Raw genomic sequence first — 18,041 nt, forward strand, 5'->3', positions numbered from 1 at the left:
CTGGGCGTGGTGGTGTGTGCCTGTAATCCCAGCTACTCGGGAGGCTGAGGCAGGAAAATCACTTGAACCCGGGAGACAGAGGTTGCAGTAAGCCGAGGTCCTGCCACTGCACTCCAGCCTGGGCAACACAGTGAGATTCCATCTCAAAAAAAAAAAAAGTGTTATTACATGAAAAGCTTCATGTTTTACATGTTTAAACTGTTAATTAATGTTTTTATTTGTAAAGTGCTGAAGGTGGGATTCACTTCTGAATCTTCTTTCTAGTAGTAGAATAAGGTAATACTGTTCTGGATTTTGAATTTTTGGTTTGTCCAGATGAATTTAAGAGGAGTAGGTCGTTTTGTTTTTGGAGAATCAGCGGTCACACAGTGAAACAACCTGTGCCATTTGGGAGGTACTGTGCTCTCATTCACATCCCAGATTATGTTTTGCCATTAATTTCGAAAGCATCTATAAATCATTGGTGATGGCCAAAAAATTGATTGTTGTCTTCATGGTATTTGTTTCCATATTTTTCTCCCCCCACCAGTGTACCAACCCTCATATAATTTGCCCTGAAGAAAATTCACAGATAGGCATGGGGGCCACCATAGCCACTAACCTGCTGCAGCCCACAGTTCAGGACTCCACCTTTACCTAGTGCTCATCAGCTTATATACCTTTTTTTTTTTTTTTAAGAGACAAAGTCTTGCTACATTGCTCAGGCTGGAGCACGGTGGCTATTCACAAGCGCGATCAACTCCTGAGCTCCAGCGATTCTCCTGCCTCAGCCTCCTGAGTAGTTATTTACCTTTATAGTATGAGTAAGTAGGACAAGGCAAGATGAAATCAATAAGACAAAAGATGAAAGGATGATCACTAATTGAAATGGATAATTCAGAAGGAGCTACGGATTTTGGAGGAGAAGATGCATTCAACTTTGGGTGTATTAAAATTTATATTGTAGTTCCTTTGGGATATCCTAATGGATATATCAGGAAGGCAACTGGAAGTATAGCTCTGTTAAGGGGGCAGATCACAGCTAGAGAAAGAGACTTGAAAGTCACCTATATGGCCATTGACATCATAAAAGTGGAGGGGATGCTTCCCATCTTGTTGTGTTCTGGATCATGCTCCTCTTTTCTGGACTTAATGCCTGGTGGCCAACACTCAATAGAATCTAAGTAGTAAAAATAAGCCCAATGCAAAGTCTAAGGTAGGTTTACTCCCAAGAACAATAACAAAAACTTTATTTTGCTTACGTAGATATATAACTTAATCACCAAATAGCTTTAAAAAATTTTTTTAAACCGGACGTGGTGGCTCATGCCTGTAATCCCAACACTTTGTGAGGCCGAGATGGGCGGATCACCTGAGGTCAGGAGTTCGAGACCAGCCTGGCCAACATGGTGAAACCCTGTCTCTACTAAAAATATAAAAATTAGCTGGGCGTGGTGGCAGGTGCCTGTAATCCCAGCTACTCAGGAGGGTGAGGCAGGAGAACTGCTTGAACTCAGGAGGCGGAGGTTAGAGTGAGCCGAGGTCATGCCATTGCATTCTAGCCTGACTTCGTCTAAAAAAAAAAAAAAAAAAAGAATTCAGTCCCTACAACTATAGAAACATTCTTTGGAAAACGTAAAAGCAACATAGTATAAAGTATAAACACAATATTTTCCCACTACCAAGAATTTGTGAATTGTAAGAAAACTTAAAATATTTTTATGATTAATTTTAGCAAAATTCTCTGTTTTGTAACTTCCATATTTTTATTTGCTTACATTTCTTTCTTTTTTAAATTTTTTTACAATTTTTTATTTTATTATTATTTTGTTTTGAGACAGAGTCTTGCTCTGTCGCCCGGGCTGGAGTGCAGTGGCACAATCTCGGCTCACTGCAACCTCTGTCTCCTGGATTCAGGTGATACTCCTGCCTCAGCCTCCTGAGTAGCTGGGATTACAGACGCATGCCACCACACCTGGCTAATTTTTGTATTTTTAGTAGAGATGGGGTTTCACCACGTTGGTCAGGCTGGTCTCGAACTCCTAACCTCATGATCCACCTGCCTCGGCCTCCCAAAGTGCTGGGATTACAGATGTGAGCCACCGCTCCCGGCAGAGAAATTTAAACTTTTAACCCTAATTGCTATGTAAACTGTAATCTTATCTTTAATTTAGTTTTTAGTTTAGCCCTGCCTGGAAAACCATGCTTTCTGCCCCATGAAACATAGATTTCATTTCACCTTCTTAGGTTATACATTTCAACAGAACTACTTGGATTTGAGTCCTCGTCCTGATGTTTACTAGCCAGGTAAAATTGGAAAAGTTACTAAAACTCTCTGTGCCTCAATTTTCTCATTTATGACATGGGTCCAAAAATATCAGGGTAGGTGTGAGTTAACTACCAAATTAAAATAAAATACAAGACTGGGCGCGGTGGCTCACGCCTGTAATCCCAACACTTTGGGAGGCTGAAGTGGGCAGATCATGAGGTCAGGAGATGGAGGCCATCCTGGCCAACATGGTGAAATCCCATCTATACTAAAAATACAAAAATTAGCTGGGTGTGGTGTGCCACTGCATTCCAGCCTGGTAACAGAGTGATACTCCATCTCAAAAAAAAAAAAGAAAGAAAAAGAATTGACTCAAGATGAATCTTGAGAGCTCACTGTCCAGTCTAGTGGGCTATGGTTTGGCTGATGCAACACCTATACCGGACAGAAATAAAAAGTTGTTGGCCGGGCGCGGTGGCTCACGCCTGTAATCCCAGCACTTTGGGAGGCTGAGGAGGGCAGATCACCTGAGGTCAGGAGTTTGAGAGAAGCCTGGCCGACATGGTGAAACTCCGTCTCTACTAAAAAGACAAAAATTAGACGGTTGTGGTGGCGAGCACCTGTAATCCGAGCTATTTGGGAGGCTGAGGCAGGAGAATTGCTTGAACCCAGGAGGTGGAGGTTGCAGTGAGTCAAGATTACACCACTGCACTCCAGCCTGGGCAACAGAGCAAGACACCATCTAAAAAAAAAAAGAAAAAAAAAAAAGGTGTTAAGATTTTTTCTCAAGAATTGGTACTTGTCTGGCCACAGTACTCACGCCTGTAATTCCAACACTCTGGGAGGCTGAGGCGGGCAGATCTCCTGAGGTAGGGAATTCGAGACCAGCCTGACCAACATGGAGAAACCCTGTCTCTACTAAAAGGAAAATATTAGCTGGGCTTGGTGGCACATGCCTGGAATCCCAGCTATTCAGGAGGCTGAGGCAGGAGAATCGCTTGAACTCAGGAGAGGGAGGTTGCAGTGAGCCGAGATCGTGCAATTGCACTTCAGCCTGGGCAACAAGAGTAAATCTCCGTCTCAAAAAAAAAAAAAAGAAAAGAATGATATTTATTCAGATCCAATTCTAAGCTATGCAGTTGTTATGCTATATTTTTCAGAGCTTTCTTTTCTTAGTTTTGATAAAGGAATTAAAATTTTTTCCTTCATGGGCAATAATTGTGTATGATATATATTTTGAATTGCTCGTAGTACTTTACATTCAATACACAATTATTATTGGTGATGATATAAATACTAGTGATCCTTTCAATTAGGTTATACATTAAATAATTTTTTCTTCCCTAATTTTTTTATTTTGAAACTTTTCAAACATACTGAAAGCTTTAAAAAGTAGTAAAATGAACACCTCCATCTAAATTCAACAACTGTTAACATTTTGCCACATTTGCTTTGTACTTCTGTCTCTCTCTATTTGTGTATCTAAACATAGTTAAACATAGAAAAGGAGATGCATTGCACTATGACGTTGTGATGGCTAGAACATCACTAGGCGACATAAAATTTTCAGTTCCATTATAATCTTATGGGACTACTATCATATATGTGATACATCATTATGTAGAGGTTAATTAGTGTGTGTGTGTTTGTGTATGTGTGTCAGTGTGTGTGCATAAAAAAGTTTTTTGGGCTGGGCATGATGGCTCATTCCCGTAATTTTAGCATTTTGGGAGGCTGAGGCAGGTGAATCTAATGTGTGTGTGTGCGCGCGCGTGTGTGTGTGCGCGCGCGCGTGTCTGCGTGCACACGCACATATAAAAGCTTTTTTGGGCTGAGCATGGTGGTTCATTCCTGTAATTTTAGCATTTTGGGAGGCCAAGGCAGGTGGATCTCCTGAGCTCAGGAATTCGAGACCAGCCTGGGCAACATGGTGAGACCCTGTTGCCCAGGCTGGAGTTTAGTGGCACGCTCTCAGCTCACTGCAACCTCTGTCTCCCAGGTTCAAGCAATTCTCCTGCCTCAGCCTCCTGCGTAGCTGGAACTACAGGCACGCACCTCGCACCTAGCTAATTTTTTGTATTTTTAGTAGAGACAGGGTTTCACCATGTTGGCCAGGCTGTTGTTCTTGAACTCGTGACCTTGTGATCTGCCGGCTTGGGCCTTCCAAAGTGCTGGGATTACAGGTATGAGCCACTGCGCCCAGCCAAAAAAGCTTTTTGATACCATAACAACACCTAAACTTTTAGCATATACCTGCTAAAAATGCATTCTCCAATATAACTATATCACTTATCACAATTTTTTTTTTTTTTGAGATGGAGTTTCAATCTTGTTGACCTGGCTGGAGTGCAATGGCAATCTCTGCTCACTACAACCTCCACCTCCCGGCTTAAAGTGATTCTCCTGCCTCAGACTCCTGAGAGCTGGGATTACAGGCATGTGCCACCATGCCTGGCTAATTTGTGTGTGTGTGTTTTTAGTAGAGACGGAGTTTCTCCTTGTTGGTCAGGCTGGTCTTGAACTCCCGACCTCAGGTGATGCACTCGTCTCAGCCTCCCAAAGTGCTGGATTAGAGGCATGAGCCACCGTGCCCAACCTACAACTTCTAAAATACAGTTAATATTCAAATTTCTCCAATTTTTTTTTTTTTTTTTTTTTTTTGAGACGGAGTCTCGCTCTGTCACCCGGGCTGGAGTGCAGTGGCCCGATCTCAGCTCACTGCAAGCTCCGCCTCCGGGGTTTATGCCATTCTCCTGCCTCAGCCTTCTGAGTGGCTGGGACTACAGGCGCCCGCCACCTCGCCCGGCTAGTTTTTTGTATTTTTTAGTAGAGACGGGGTTTCACTGGGTTAGCCAGGATGGTCTCGATCTCCTGACCTCGTGATCCGCCCCTCTCGGCCTCCCAAAGTGCTGGGATTACAGGCTTGAGCCACCGCTCCTGGCCTGTTTCTTTTCTTTCTTTCTTTCTTTTCTTTTCTTTTTTTTTGTTTTGAGATGGAGTCTTGAGCCTGGGCACGTTGGCTCACACCTATAATCCCAGCACTTTGGGAGGCCGAGGTGGGCAGATCTCAAGGTCAGGAGTTCGAGACCAGCCTGGACAACAAGGACAACAAGAACAGAATTAACACATCTAAGCATTTTGGTCTGCTTTTGTGTCTCCTAGAAGATTTTGGAATGTCATCTTAATAGCCCCAGAGCCAGAGAAGAGAAAATGGGGAAAGAGAAATATCAAGTTAAGAATTTACCATTATTGCCGGGCATGGTGGCTCAAGCCTGTAATCCCAGCACTTTGGGAGGCTGAGGCGGGTGGATCACCTGAGGTCAGGAGTTCGAGACCAGCCTGGCCAACATGGTGAAACCCCGTCTCTACTAAAAATACAAAAAATCAGCCGGGTGTTGTGGTAGGTGCCTGTAGTCCCAGCTACTCGGGAGGCTGAGGCAGGAGAATCGCTTGAACCTGTGGAGGTTGCAGTGAGCCAAGATTGTGCCGTTGCACTCCAGCCTGGGCAACAAGAGTGAAACTCCATCTCAAAAACAAAACAAAACAAAAAAAAAGAATTTACCATTACAAAAATGGCCCAAAGAGAGTGACCAGAGTTCAGGAAGGGGCAGGAGAGTGCAGAGGGCATTTCCACTCTCACACCTGTAAGTTATTAATGACCTTTGAAGTGATTGTTGATGGAATCACTTGCACATTTGAGCTGCTTCATATGTATACATAGTGTATTCAGAGAACTGCCTAGCTTCTGGAGCCCTGAAATATCTTCAAGCTGAATCAGAGATCAAACAGCAAAACCCAAGACTTGGGAATATCATATAGCTATGTGACATGTGGAAGGACTGAGAGTGTGAGAACCAGTGCCTAAATAACTACACTGTATATTTTTAACTTTAAGAGACTTCGCATTGCTTTTATAACTTTTAAAATCGCAATCTCAGAAAATAATGTCCTAGAATTTCAAGAAAATATAGTCAGAGGTAACACTTTATACATTTATTTTGCGTTTAAATGCCTATGCTTAGAAGATTAGAACCTAATTACCTTATTTTCATTCAGATTGTCACTAGATAGCTTGTACAGCATTTGCTCCTTTTATGTTTTGAATTCCCAGGACAAGGACATTGCCTTTCCTGTTGAGAGCTGAATCAACAATTTTGTTTGCATTTAACAAAGACGGATCACTTCAAGTCTAATTTTCTCTGTATACTAGGGAGTTAGCACATGAATGCATTCATCAACTACAGTTTCGTTTTTAGAGGAAGCAGCAAAATACCCAGGTCTGTGACTTCAATTTTTATTTTTCTCTATTAATAGGTTAAGAGTTATTTTTCATGCTTTTTCACTAACATAACTTTCTAACTTGAAACAACTGTTGACATGACATGGTATAAAGAGACCATTCCATTCAGTGGAAAATTATAGAACATGATTTATTTCCAAAGTATAATTTTTTTTTTTTAAGATGGAGTCTCACTCTGTTGCCCAGGCTGGAGTACAGTGGCACGATCTCAGCTCACTGCAAACCTCCGCCTCCTGGGTTCAAGCAATTCTTGTGCCTGAGCCTTCCAAGTAGCTGGGATTACAGGCGCCCACCACTACACCCAGCCCAAAGTATAATTTTAGGAATTATAACTCAATAATTGAATTCTGTTGATCATCATTTACATTATTTCCTGTATTGGTTCAATTTCTATAAAATATAAAAAATTGAAGAAAGAGATGTGGCACAGTATATATCATTTAAAAATATTATTCGCTATAAATGGGATGAGAGAATAAGGAAAGGAGAATCAGAAGACAATAATTATTCTAATATCTAGGGTCCTTTGTATTGTCACTGTCAGCAGCTTTTATCTTTGAATTTCTCATTCTTTATGAAAGAGACTCATTTAGAGCAACAGCGAAAGCTAACAAAGATAGTAAAAGAAATGTATAGGGTCATCTCACTCATAAATCCCAAGTAAAATCTAAGCAAATCGAATCCAGTGCTCAAAAAGAATGAGAAATACATCATTACCAAATTGGATTCCACCCACGAATGTAAGGTAAAGTGTAATGTTCAAAGATCAATCCTATTATTATTAATAATATATGCCATTTACTAGATTAAGAGGATAAAGGATTGAAAACCATATGGTGGTCTTAAGTACAGAAAAAAAAGAGCCCAGTTTAAATAAGCTAGGAATATGAAGAAACTTCCATAACCTAGAGAAAGCTCATGCTCCTCAAGAGACAAGTGTAAGAATGTTAATACTATCATTGTTTAATCAGGACAGAAACACAGAATCAACACAAATGTTCATCAATAGTAAGCTAGATAAATAAATTGCAGTATAGTCATACACTGATCTCTTTTATAGGAATGAAAATAAATGTGCCTTAGCTGTCCTCATTAGTAAGAATGATCTCAAAAATGTAATATTGAGTGAAAAAAGTCACAGAAAAGTAAATAATATTCTGTTTGTATTAAATGTAAAACAGGCACATTTAAATTATACATTGTTAAGCTCAACATACATATGTCATAAATCCCTGAAGAAAATGATTGAACAATTATTATAAAATTCAGGATAGTAATTACCTGTGGTGGAATGATGAGGGTGTGACTGGGAAAAAGCATGATGTGGGGGGAGGGTGTCAAAGTATTGATAATGTTCTCTCTATAAGCTACATCCTGGGTACACAGGTGTTCATGTTATTTTCTAAGCTATGTGTTCATAATATGTACTTTTTTATTTGTGTATAATGTTTTCACATTGAAATAGTTAAATAGAACACATTATTAAAAGCCAGATATATGACTGTTGGTCCCTTTACCTTTATCAGGGATACGTATGAATCATGTTCTTGAAGATTTAAGAGAGAGAGAGTAGACTTTTTTTTAATAAAAACCTTTTTATTTGGAAATAATTTCAAACTTACAGAAAAGTGGTAAAAATGATGTCAGAAACACCTATATACCTTTTATCCAGATTCACTTACTGTTAACATTTTATTTTATTTGCTTTATTGTTAGGGATTTATTCTTTCTCTCTCAACATAAACATATTTTTTCTAAACTATTGAAGAATAAACTGCATACATCATGCCCCTTTGCCTCCAGATACTTTCTTGTATATTTCCTAAGAAAAAGGACATTCTGTTAGAAAGTCACAGTACAGTTATCAATGTCGGGAAATTTCCCATTGAAACAATACTTTGTAAAATAATCTACCATCCACATTCCAATTTGTCAACTGCACAAATAATGTTCTTTATAGCATTTGTTTTGTCCTCCACTAGAGGTTGCAGTATCCGTATCACATTTAGTTGTTATGTTTCTTTAGTCTCTCGTCTGGAACAGTTCCTGAGCTTTTCTTTGTCCTTTATGACAATGATACCTGATTCTTTTTTAACAAGAATGATTCCCACTTTTAGTTTGATGTTTTCTCAGGATAATATTCAGGTTATATGTTCTTAATTAAAATGCTACATAAATGGTATATTCATAGAGTATCACATTTTTAGGTGCACCAATATCTCTGTTTCTCATCGTTGATATTCATTTTGATAATCTGGCTAAGGTGTTAGCAATTTCTTCACTCTAAGAGAGAGGAATTTTTAAAAGGATTTCTTTGGCAAGAGCTGCTGATGGGCTTTGAAGCCTACTCTCCTCTAATGTGGAGACGTAGACACTTTATTTCCCACTCAACTGAAGTTAAAAGAGAGAGGCTTCAATGAGACCAACTGGAAAGCTTAATATGTATTCTCTTGATTTATTTATCAGGTCAGAGTTCACTGATGTCTGATTCCTCTTCAGGAAATCTTGACATTAGGAGAAGGGCTGTAATCTCAGCACTTTGGGAGGCCAAGGTGGGTGGATCACGAGGTCAGGAGTTTGAGACCAGCCTGGCCAACATAGTGAAACCTCGTCTCTATACTAAAAATACAAAAGTTAGCCAAGTGTGGTAGTGGCTGCCTGTAATCCCAGCTACTTGGGAGCTGAGGCAGGATAATGACTTGAACCTGAGAGGCAGAGGTTGTAGTGAGCCGAGGTCACTCCAACATGGGCGACAGGGCAAGACTGCCCCCGCCCCCCCCCCCCCCAAAAAAAGAAGGGCTGCCTTGCAGCTTGGAGGTGCAACAAAGGAGAGTTACTAGTAGATTGGAATTAGCCTGTTATTCCAGAGTTTGTAAGGCAACAAGTGCTTAAGTGTTTCCCATGAACCAGATGTCATGGGAATTCTTACTTAATTAAAAGTCCCATAGTTGGTTTGAATCACAAACATAGTCTCAATTTCATTTTAAATAAAAATATCACCTAGGCTGGAGTGCAACATCTGTCCCATGAAAAGACAGCCTGTTTGGGGCCATTTCATAATCTGACTCAAAGGCCACTGAAAGGGTGAACAGACCTAGCAGGGGAGAAGCTGGCAGAAACTCACTGAATTCCTAGTGGTTAGGAATGAATAAGGTCCTTGAAATAGAGTACATTTTTTCTGGTCAAGGGAACAGAAGGTGAGAGTCCAACAATGATTTGTGGGAGATACTTACTTCCTAAGAACCTATAAAACAGTAGTCGGCAACCTTTTTGGAGATGATTTTTCCATGGATGGGGTGGGTGAGGGGTGAGGGGATGATTTCAGGATGAAATTGTTACACCTCAGATCGTCAGGCATTAGATTGTCATAAGTAGCACGCAACCTAGATCACTGATATTTGCAGGTCACTATAGGATTTGTGCTCCTATGAGAAACTAATGCTGCTGCTGATCTGACAGGAGGCAGAGCTCAGGAGGTAATGCTCTCCTGCCTTCTGCTCACCTCCTGCTGTGTGGCCTGGTTCCTAACAGGCCACTGGCAGAGACCAGTCTGCCACCGGGGGGTTGGGGACCTCTGCTATAAAGAACTCCAAAACAGAAGGAGTCAGCTTTCAATTTCTGCAAGCCCAGAAAGCATGAAACCATCTCATGACCTCATGGGTAGAACAAGAACATTGCTGTCCTCCTCTGTGTGGAGAGGGCTGAGTCAGAAAGAGAGGTTAGTCAATTCACAGGAGGCAGGGTAGCAGCTTGAGGGGAGAAAGGACCATGTTCCCTTCTGGCACTAATGGGCTTACCCCACTGCAGACCCCATACATGGGAGAGGACAAGATCTGCTTTCAATTAACTTTGCAGTGCATTATTTTATGGGATCAAACATTTTTATTTAAAATGAAATTGAGACTATGTTTGTGAATCAAACTAACTACGAGACTTTTAATTAAGTCAGAATGATCTGAAAAGTCATGTCATTCCTTGAGTATTCATTGAGGGGCAGAGTAAAAACACATATCTGGATAAACTGTATTTATTTACCTGTTTGAAAAATTTATTCATAGTGCATTACATGACCCAAAATAAAAATGATATGAAAAGTATGCATTATGAGAAATCTTCTCACATCTGTGTCCATCCACCCAATTGCACTTCTCCTCTTACAGGTAAACCTTACATGTTTATTGTTTGTTGTTCTAATATTTCTTAGGCAAATATAAGGAAATATGAATATGTAGTTTTTTTTTTTTTAGACAGAGTTTCACTCTTGTTGCCCAGGCTGGAGTGCAGTGGTGTGATCTTAGCTTACTGCAACCTCTGCCTTCCGGGTTCAAATGATTCTCCTGCTTCAGCCTCACAAGAAGCTGGAATTACAGGCATGTGCCACCATGCCTGGCTAATTTTGTATATTTTTAGTAGAGACGGGGTTTCACCGTGTTGGCCAGGTTGGTCTTGCACTCCTGACCTCAGGTGATCTACTCGCCTTGGTCTCTCAAAGTGCTGGGATTACAGGCGTGAGCCACCACGCCTGGCCTATAGTCTTATGTATCTGTTTCTTACTCAAGAAGTAGAATACTGTTTAGAACTTTGCTTTTTTTTTTTTTTTTTTTGGCCAGTTGCAGTGGCTCACACCTGTAATCCCAGCACTTTGGGAGGCGGAGGTAGGTGGATCCCCTGAGATGAGGAGTTTGAGACCAGTCTGGCCAACATGGTGAAACCCTGTCTCTACTAAAAAATACAAAAATTAGCCAGGCATGGTGGTGCATGCCTGTAATCCCAGCTACTCGGGAGGCTGAGGCAGGAGAATCACTTGAACCTGGGAGACGGAGGTCTCAGTGAGCAGACATTGTACCCACTGCACTCCAGCCTGGGTGACAGAGTGATATTCTGTCTCAAAAAAAAAGAAAAAGAACTTTGCTTTTTTTTTTTTATTATGGCAAAATATAAATAACATTAAATTTACCATTTTATCCTAGATGTGGAATTTCTGGATGATGTGGTAATTATATTCTATTCACCTTTTTGAGGAACTTCTAAGCTGTTTTCTTACAGTGGCTGCACCATTTTACACTCCTACCAACAATACATGAGGGTTCCAATTTCTTCATATTCTTGCCAAAACTTCTTTTATTTTATTTTATTTTTTGAGATAGGGTTTTGCTCTGTCACTTAGGCTGGAGTGCAATGGCTTGATCTTGGCTCACTGCAACCTCTGCCCTCGGGCTCAAATGATCCTCCCGCGTGTCTCCTGAGTGGCTGGGACTATAGGTGTGACCCACTGCGCCCAGCTAATTTTTGTATTTTTTTGTAGAGACAGGGTTTTGCCATGTTGCCAAGGCTGGTCTCAAACTCCTGGACTCAAGCAATCCTGCCACCTTGGCCTCCCAAAATGCTGGGATTACAGACATGAGCCACCATGCACAGTCTGGCATTCTTTTTTCTGTACACCCATCATGTAATTTGATTACCACAAATATACTGTGTATCTGGTTTTTTTTGTTTTTGTTTTTTGTTTTGAGACGGAGTTTTGCTCTTGTTGCCCAGGTTGGAGTGCAATGGTGCGATCTTGGCTCACTGCAACCTCCGCCTCCCGGGTTTAAGCGATTCTCCTGAGTAGCTGGGATTAAAGGCATGCGCCACCACAGCTGGCTAATTTTGTATTTTTTATTAGAGATGGGGTTTCTCCATGTTGGTCAGACTGGTCTCAAATTCCCGACCTCAGGTGATCCACCTGCCTCAGCTTCCCAAAGTGCTGGGATTACAGGCATGAGCCACCCCACCTGGCCTACTATCTGTTTATGTATTGTATTTTTATTTGTGGTTTATACATAAAAAGAGTAAAAGCTTTTTATGCATAAAAAACTTTAGGCCAGGCGCAGTGGCTCATGCCTGTAATCCCAGTACTTTGGGAGTCTGAGGCGGGTGGATCACCTGAGGTCAGGAGTTTGAGACCAGCCTGGCCAACATGGTGAAACCCCGATTCTACTACAAATACAAAAAATTAACTGGGCCTAGTGGTGCACACCTGTAATCCCAGCTACTCCAGAGGCTGAGGCAGGAGACTTGCTTGAACCCAGGAAGCAGAGGTTGCAGTGAGCCAAGATTGAGCCACTGCATTCCTGTCTGGGCAACAGAGCAAAACTCAGTTTCCAAAAAAAAAAATTTTATATACTTTTTGCTCCCCAAGAATCAATTATTACCCCTGTTGAGAATGCATACTCTTAAAGATTGCAAGTGTAAATTATTAGCAACAAAGTATTTGCTATAGTTGCTGACAAGTGAGTACATGGGACTGGGAAAAGGGACCCAAGGAGAACTAAGTGGGGCACCAACAGCTTGGCCATACAATCAATTTAAGCATGTTGTGTAGTTCTTTTTTTTTTTTTTTTTTTTTTGAGATAGAGTCTCACTCTGTTGCCCAGGCTGGAGTGCAGTGGCACAATCTCGGCTCACTGCAACCTCTACCTCCTGGGTTATAGCAGTTCTCCTGCTTCAGCCTCCTGAGTAGAGTAGCTGGGATTATAGGCACACACCACCATGCCTGCCTAATTTTTGTATTTTTTTAGTAGAGGCGGGTTTTCGCCATGTTGACCAGGCTGGTCTTGAACTCCTGACCACAGCTGGAGGCCCACCTCGGCCTCCCAAGGTGCTGGGATTACAGGCATGAGCCACTGTGCCCAGCCTGTTGGGTAGTCTTTACAATTGTTCTGTGGGAGGTTAGTCCAATCCAAGCTGTTTGATCATGGTCAGAAACAGAAGACCCCCATTTCCCTTTATTTCTAATAGTAGAATGAAAGATAACTTGTGTTAGGCCATTCTTGCATTGCTATGAAGAAATACCTGGGACTGGGCAATTTATAAAGAAAAGGGGTTTAACTAGCTCACGATCTGCAGGCTGTACAGGAAGCATGGTGCCAGCCTTTGCTTGGCTTCTGGGGAGGTCTCAGGAAACTTTCACTCATGGAGGAAGGTGAAGTGGAGCAGACATGTCACATGACCAGAGCAGGAGCAAGGGGAGACAGGGAGGTGCCACACACTTTTAAATGACCAGATCTTGCAGTAATTCACTCACTATCACAAAGATAGCACCAAGTCACGAGGAATCCTCTCCCATGATCCAAATACCTCCCACCAGGCCCCACCTCCAGCACTAGGGATTACAGTTCAACATGAGATTCGTGTAGGGATGAATATCCAAACTATTTCAGTATCTCACAGGTATTAATAAACAGTTGAGGGAGATATAATATTTCCTTTAACCCTGAACTCTTATAATATCTAAAATTATCATGGATAATAAACTTCTTTTAATCTCTTAAGGGAACCTGAGTTATAAGGGAAAATATCTATTTATTTGCTTATTCTAAGGGGAACACCAGTTGAAATATTAGAATAGTAAAGTGTGGGCCTGAGGGATGAGTGGAAAGTGTCTTAACATCACTGCCTTTCTAAAGCTTTATCACTGAGACCTGTAATTATAATGGTTAATAGTTCTAATTCTTTTTTTTTTCCTTTTTTTTTTTTTATACTTTAAGTTCTAGGGTACATCTGCATAACGTGCAGGTTTGTTACATATGTATACTTGTACCATGTTGGTGTGCTGCACCCATCAGCTCGTCAGCACCCATCAACTCGTCATTTACATCAGGTATAACTCCCAATGCAATCCCTCCCCTCTCCCAATAGTTCTGACTGGGCACGGTGGCTCATGCCTGTAATCCCAGCAGTTTGGGAGGCCGAGGTGGGCAGATCACCTGAAGTCAGGAACTCGAGACCAGCCTGGCCAACGTGGAGAAACCCCATCTCTACTAAAAATACAAAAATAACTGGGCATGGTGACATGTGCCTCTAATCCCAGCTACTTGGGAGGCTAAGGCAGGAGATTCACTTGAACCCGGGAAGTGGAGGTTGCAGTGAGCTGGGATCGCACCATTGCACTCCAGCCTGGGTAAGAACAGTAAAACTCCATCTAAAAAAAAAAAAAGGTTATAATTCCACTCTTTACTGGATGTGTGATGTGGACAAGGTAATGAATTTGAAGTAGAGTCAAAGAAGATCACACAATAGATTTTGTTTTTATATTAAATAAAGGACTGCCTCCCATTAGAAAGTGGTTCAGATTGGTGTGTCTTATCCAGCTTTTATATTGTATTGATGAGAGAGTATGTATGTTGTGAACAACAACAACAAAAAAAACGAACTCTGTAAAATATTCAAGGAGGTTTATTCTGAGCCAGTACAAATGACCATGACTTGGGGAGCAGTATCAAGAAGTCCTGTTGATAGAGGCAGGAGGCAGCCAAAGGCTTAGGCAGATAGGGAAGGGACCCGGAGAATCTCTGACATGCCCCACAAGTGTTTTTTTGTTTCTTTTGTTTTGTTTTGCTTTGTTTTTTTGAGACAGGGTCTCGCTCTGTCACCCAGGTTGGAGTGCAGTGGCGTGATGTCAGCTGCAACCTCCACCTCCCAGGTTCAAGTGATCCTCCTCCCTCAGCCTCCCCAGTAGCTGGGACAACAGGTGCATGCACCACAACTGGCTAATTTTTATATTTTTTGATAGAGATGGGTTTTCGCCCTATTGCCCAGGGTGGTCTCAAACTCCTGGCCTCACGTGATCCGCCTACCTCAGCCTCCCAAAATGCTGGGATTATAGGCATGAGCCACTGTGCCCAGCCCCCCTGCAAGTGTTTACATCATATGTTTCATGCAAATGAGGGAACCTGCATAGGGCGCTTGTTTGGGCATGCCTGCAGCCTACTGGAGGCCCACATGCACTGGGGGGATGGGGTGAAGCCACCAGAAATTCACACCTTATGCATGGGAGGAGCCTGGCCTCTTCAGCTCCTGTGTGGTGGTCATGGTATTCAATTTGTGAGGTGGAAACCTGCTTGCAGGACCCCCTCTCTTGTGTGAGAGTTTTCCTTTCACTTGATACATTCCACCCTCCTCACCCTTCCATGTGTCCGTGTACCTAATTCTCCCTGGTCATAAGACAAGAACCTGGATTAGCTGAGCTAAAGAGCAAAAAATTCTGCATCACTGAGAAAGTGCACCCTAAGTGGTTGGGTTACAATTTAGATTTATACATTTTAGGGAGAAAGAAGTTACAGGCAAAGACATAAATCAATACATGTAAGGGTATACATTCATGTGGCCCAGAATGGTAGGATATCTCAAAGTGGGGGATTGGGGATGATGGGGGTTGGGAGAAATGGTTCAAGGGGCCTTAGAAGTCTTAGGTAGATTCAAAGATTATCTAACTGGCAGTTGGTATAAATAATTAAGCTTTGTCTAAAGGCTTGAAGTCAGTAGAAAGAAATGCTTAAGATAAGGTGGCTTGTGGAAGCTAATGTTTTTATTTAGATGAAGACTCCAGGCTCTTCCTTCAGAGAGAATAAATGGTAAATGTTTCTTTTCACACCTTAAAAGGTGTCAGACTCTAATCTCTCCTAGATCTGGGAAAGGCCTGACTGCATTAACGGAGATTCTCTACAGATGCAAATTTCCCCCATGAAAGATGATGGCTTTGCAGGGCCATTTTAAAATATGTCAGATAAATTTATTTTGGGGTAAAATATTTTGATTTTCTTCAGGATCTGCTATCTGTCATGTGATGCTATACCAGAGTCAGGTTGAAATTTGGTATCTTATTGCCACAAAGAGTCTGTTCTGTCAGTCTTAGGATCTCTGTTAATGCTGGTCAGTTGTACCTCACCTCCAAAAGGGAGAGGGGATAACGAGGTGTTTTGGACCCACTTCCCATCATGGCCAGAAATTCAATTTTTTAGGTTTCTCTGGGGTCCCATTGGCCCATAGAAGCTCCATTCAGTAGGTTGGGGAAGGTTAGGGTTTTCTTTTTGGTTTATAGTTTCTTTTATAACAGGGCAAAGCAGAGTGTTTATCACCGATTTGAAGCTGAGATTGCTCCTTGATGCCTTGAAGAACAAGATTACGCATGTTTTATGATATGTGTATGTATGTATTATTTAGTCAAACTAGGAATTTAGTCAAATATAGTAAGTCAGGCCGGGCGCGGTGGCTCAAGCCTGTAATCCCAGCACTTTGGGAGGCCAAGACAGGCGGATCACGAGGTCAGGAGATCGAGACCATCCTGGCTAACGGCGAAACCCCGTCTCTACTAAAAAATACAAAAAACTAGCCGGGCGTGGTGGCGGGCGCCTGTAGTCCCAGCTACTCGGGAGGCTGAGGCAGGAGAATGGCGTGAAGCCGGGAGGCGGAGCTTGCGGTGAGCTGAGATCGGGCCACTGCACTCCAGCCTGGGCGACAGAGCAAGACTCCGTCTCAAAAAAAAAAAAAAAAAAAAAAAAAAAAAAATATATATATATATATATAGTAAGTCAAACTGCCATATTGTTACTTACATACAAGAGCAGGCCTTGTGGACTTAGTATTGTTTGGGGCATTTCAATGTTTATTAGCATCTCTGTGTATATATCAATCCGTTTTACTACCTCTCAGATACTTTGGTGAAATATTGATCCATTCAAAAGGCTGAGGTAGACCAGGCACAGTGGCTTATGCCTATAATCCTAGCACTTTAGGAGGCTGAGGTGGGTGGATCGCTGGAGCCCAGGAGTTTGAGACCAGCCTCGGCAACAAAGTAAGACTTCATCTCTACAAAATACACAAAAATTAGCCAGGTTTGGTGGCACATGCCTATAGTTCTAGCTACTAGGGAGACTAAGGCAGGAGGATTGTTAGAACCCAGGAGGTGGAGGTTGCAGTGAGTCGAGATCATGCTGCTGCACTCCAGCCTGGGCGACACAGTAAGACCCTGTCTCAAAAAAAAAAAAAAGAGAGAGAGAGTTAGGTACTGATTAACTTTGCTTTCTGGGTTTCAGGTATTTGTTTCCTTGTTTCTATTAACAGAGCTGAGCATATTATTATTAGTAGAGCTGTCTTCCTAAAATATCCACTTACATTGGGTGTAGGAATAGCTGTCATAGGATATGCAACCATTTTTACTGTTTATTTACTTTCCCTTTTTATTTTGCAAATCAAAACATCTTTTAAAGTATAGGTTTTTTACAAAAAAGGACTTAAATCATGAGTGTACAGTTTGATGGATTTTTACAAAGTAAAGATACCTATGTAACCGATACCTAGACCGTAAAGAGGAGTATTTTCCACACAGCAGAAACCCGTTGACTCCTCTCAGTTGTTATTTCCCAAGGGTAACTATTATTCTGATTTCTTTTTCTCTTTCTTTCTTTCTTTCTTTTTTTTTTTTGAGGAGGAGTTTCACCCTTGTTGCCCAGGCTGGAGTGCAATGGCATGATCTCGACTCACTGCAACCTCCACCTCCTGGGTTCAAGCAATCCTCCTGCCTCAGCCTCCCAAGAAGCTGGGATTACAGGTGCCCGCCACCATGCGCAGCTAATTTTTTTTATTTTTAATCATGACAGGGTTTCACCATGTTGGCCAGGCTGGTCTCGAACTGCTGACTTCAGGTGATCCACCCACCTCAGCCTCCCAAAG

Source organism: Chlorocebus sabaeus, chromosome 3 (assembly GCF_047675955.1).
Source record: "Chlorocebus sabaeus isolate Y175 chromosome 3, mChlSab1.0.hap1, whole genome shotgun sequence".
Classification (NCBI taxonomy): Eukaryota; Metazoa; Chordata; class Mammalia; order Primates; family Cercopithecidae; genus Chlorocebus; species Chlorocebus sabaeus.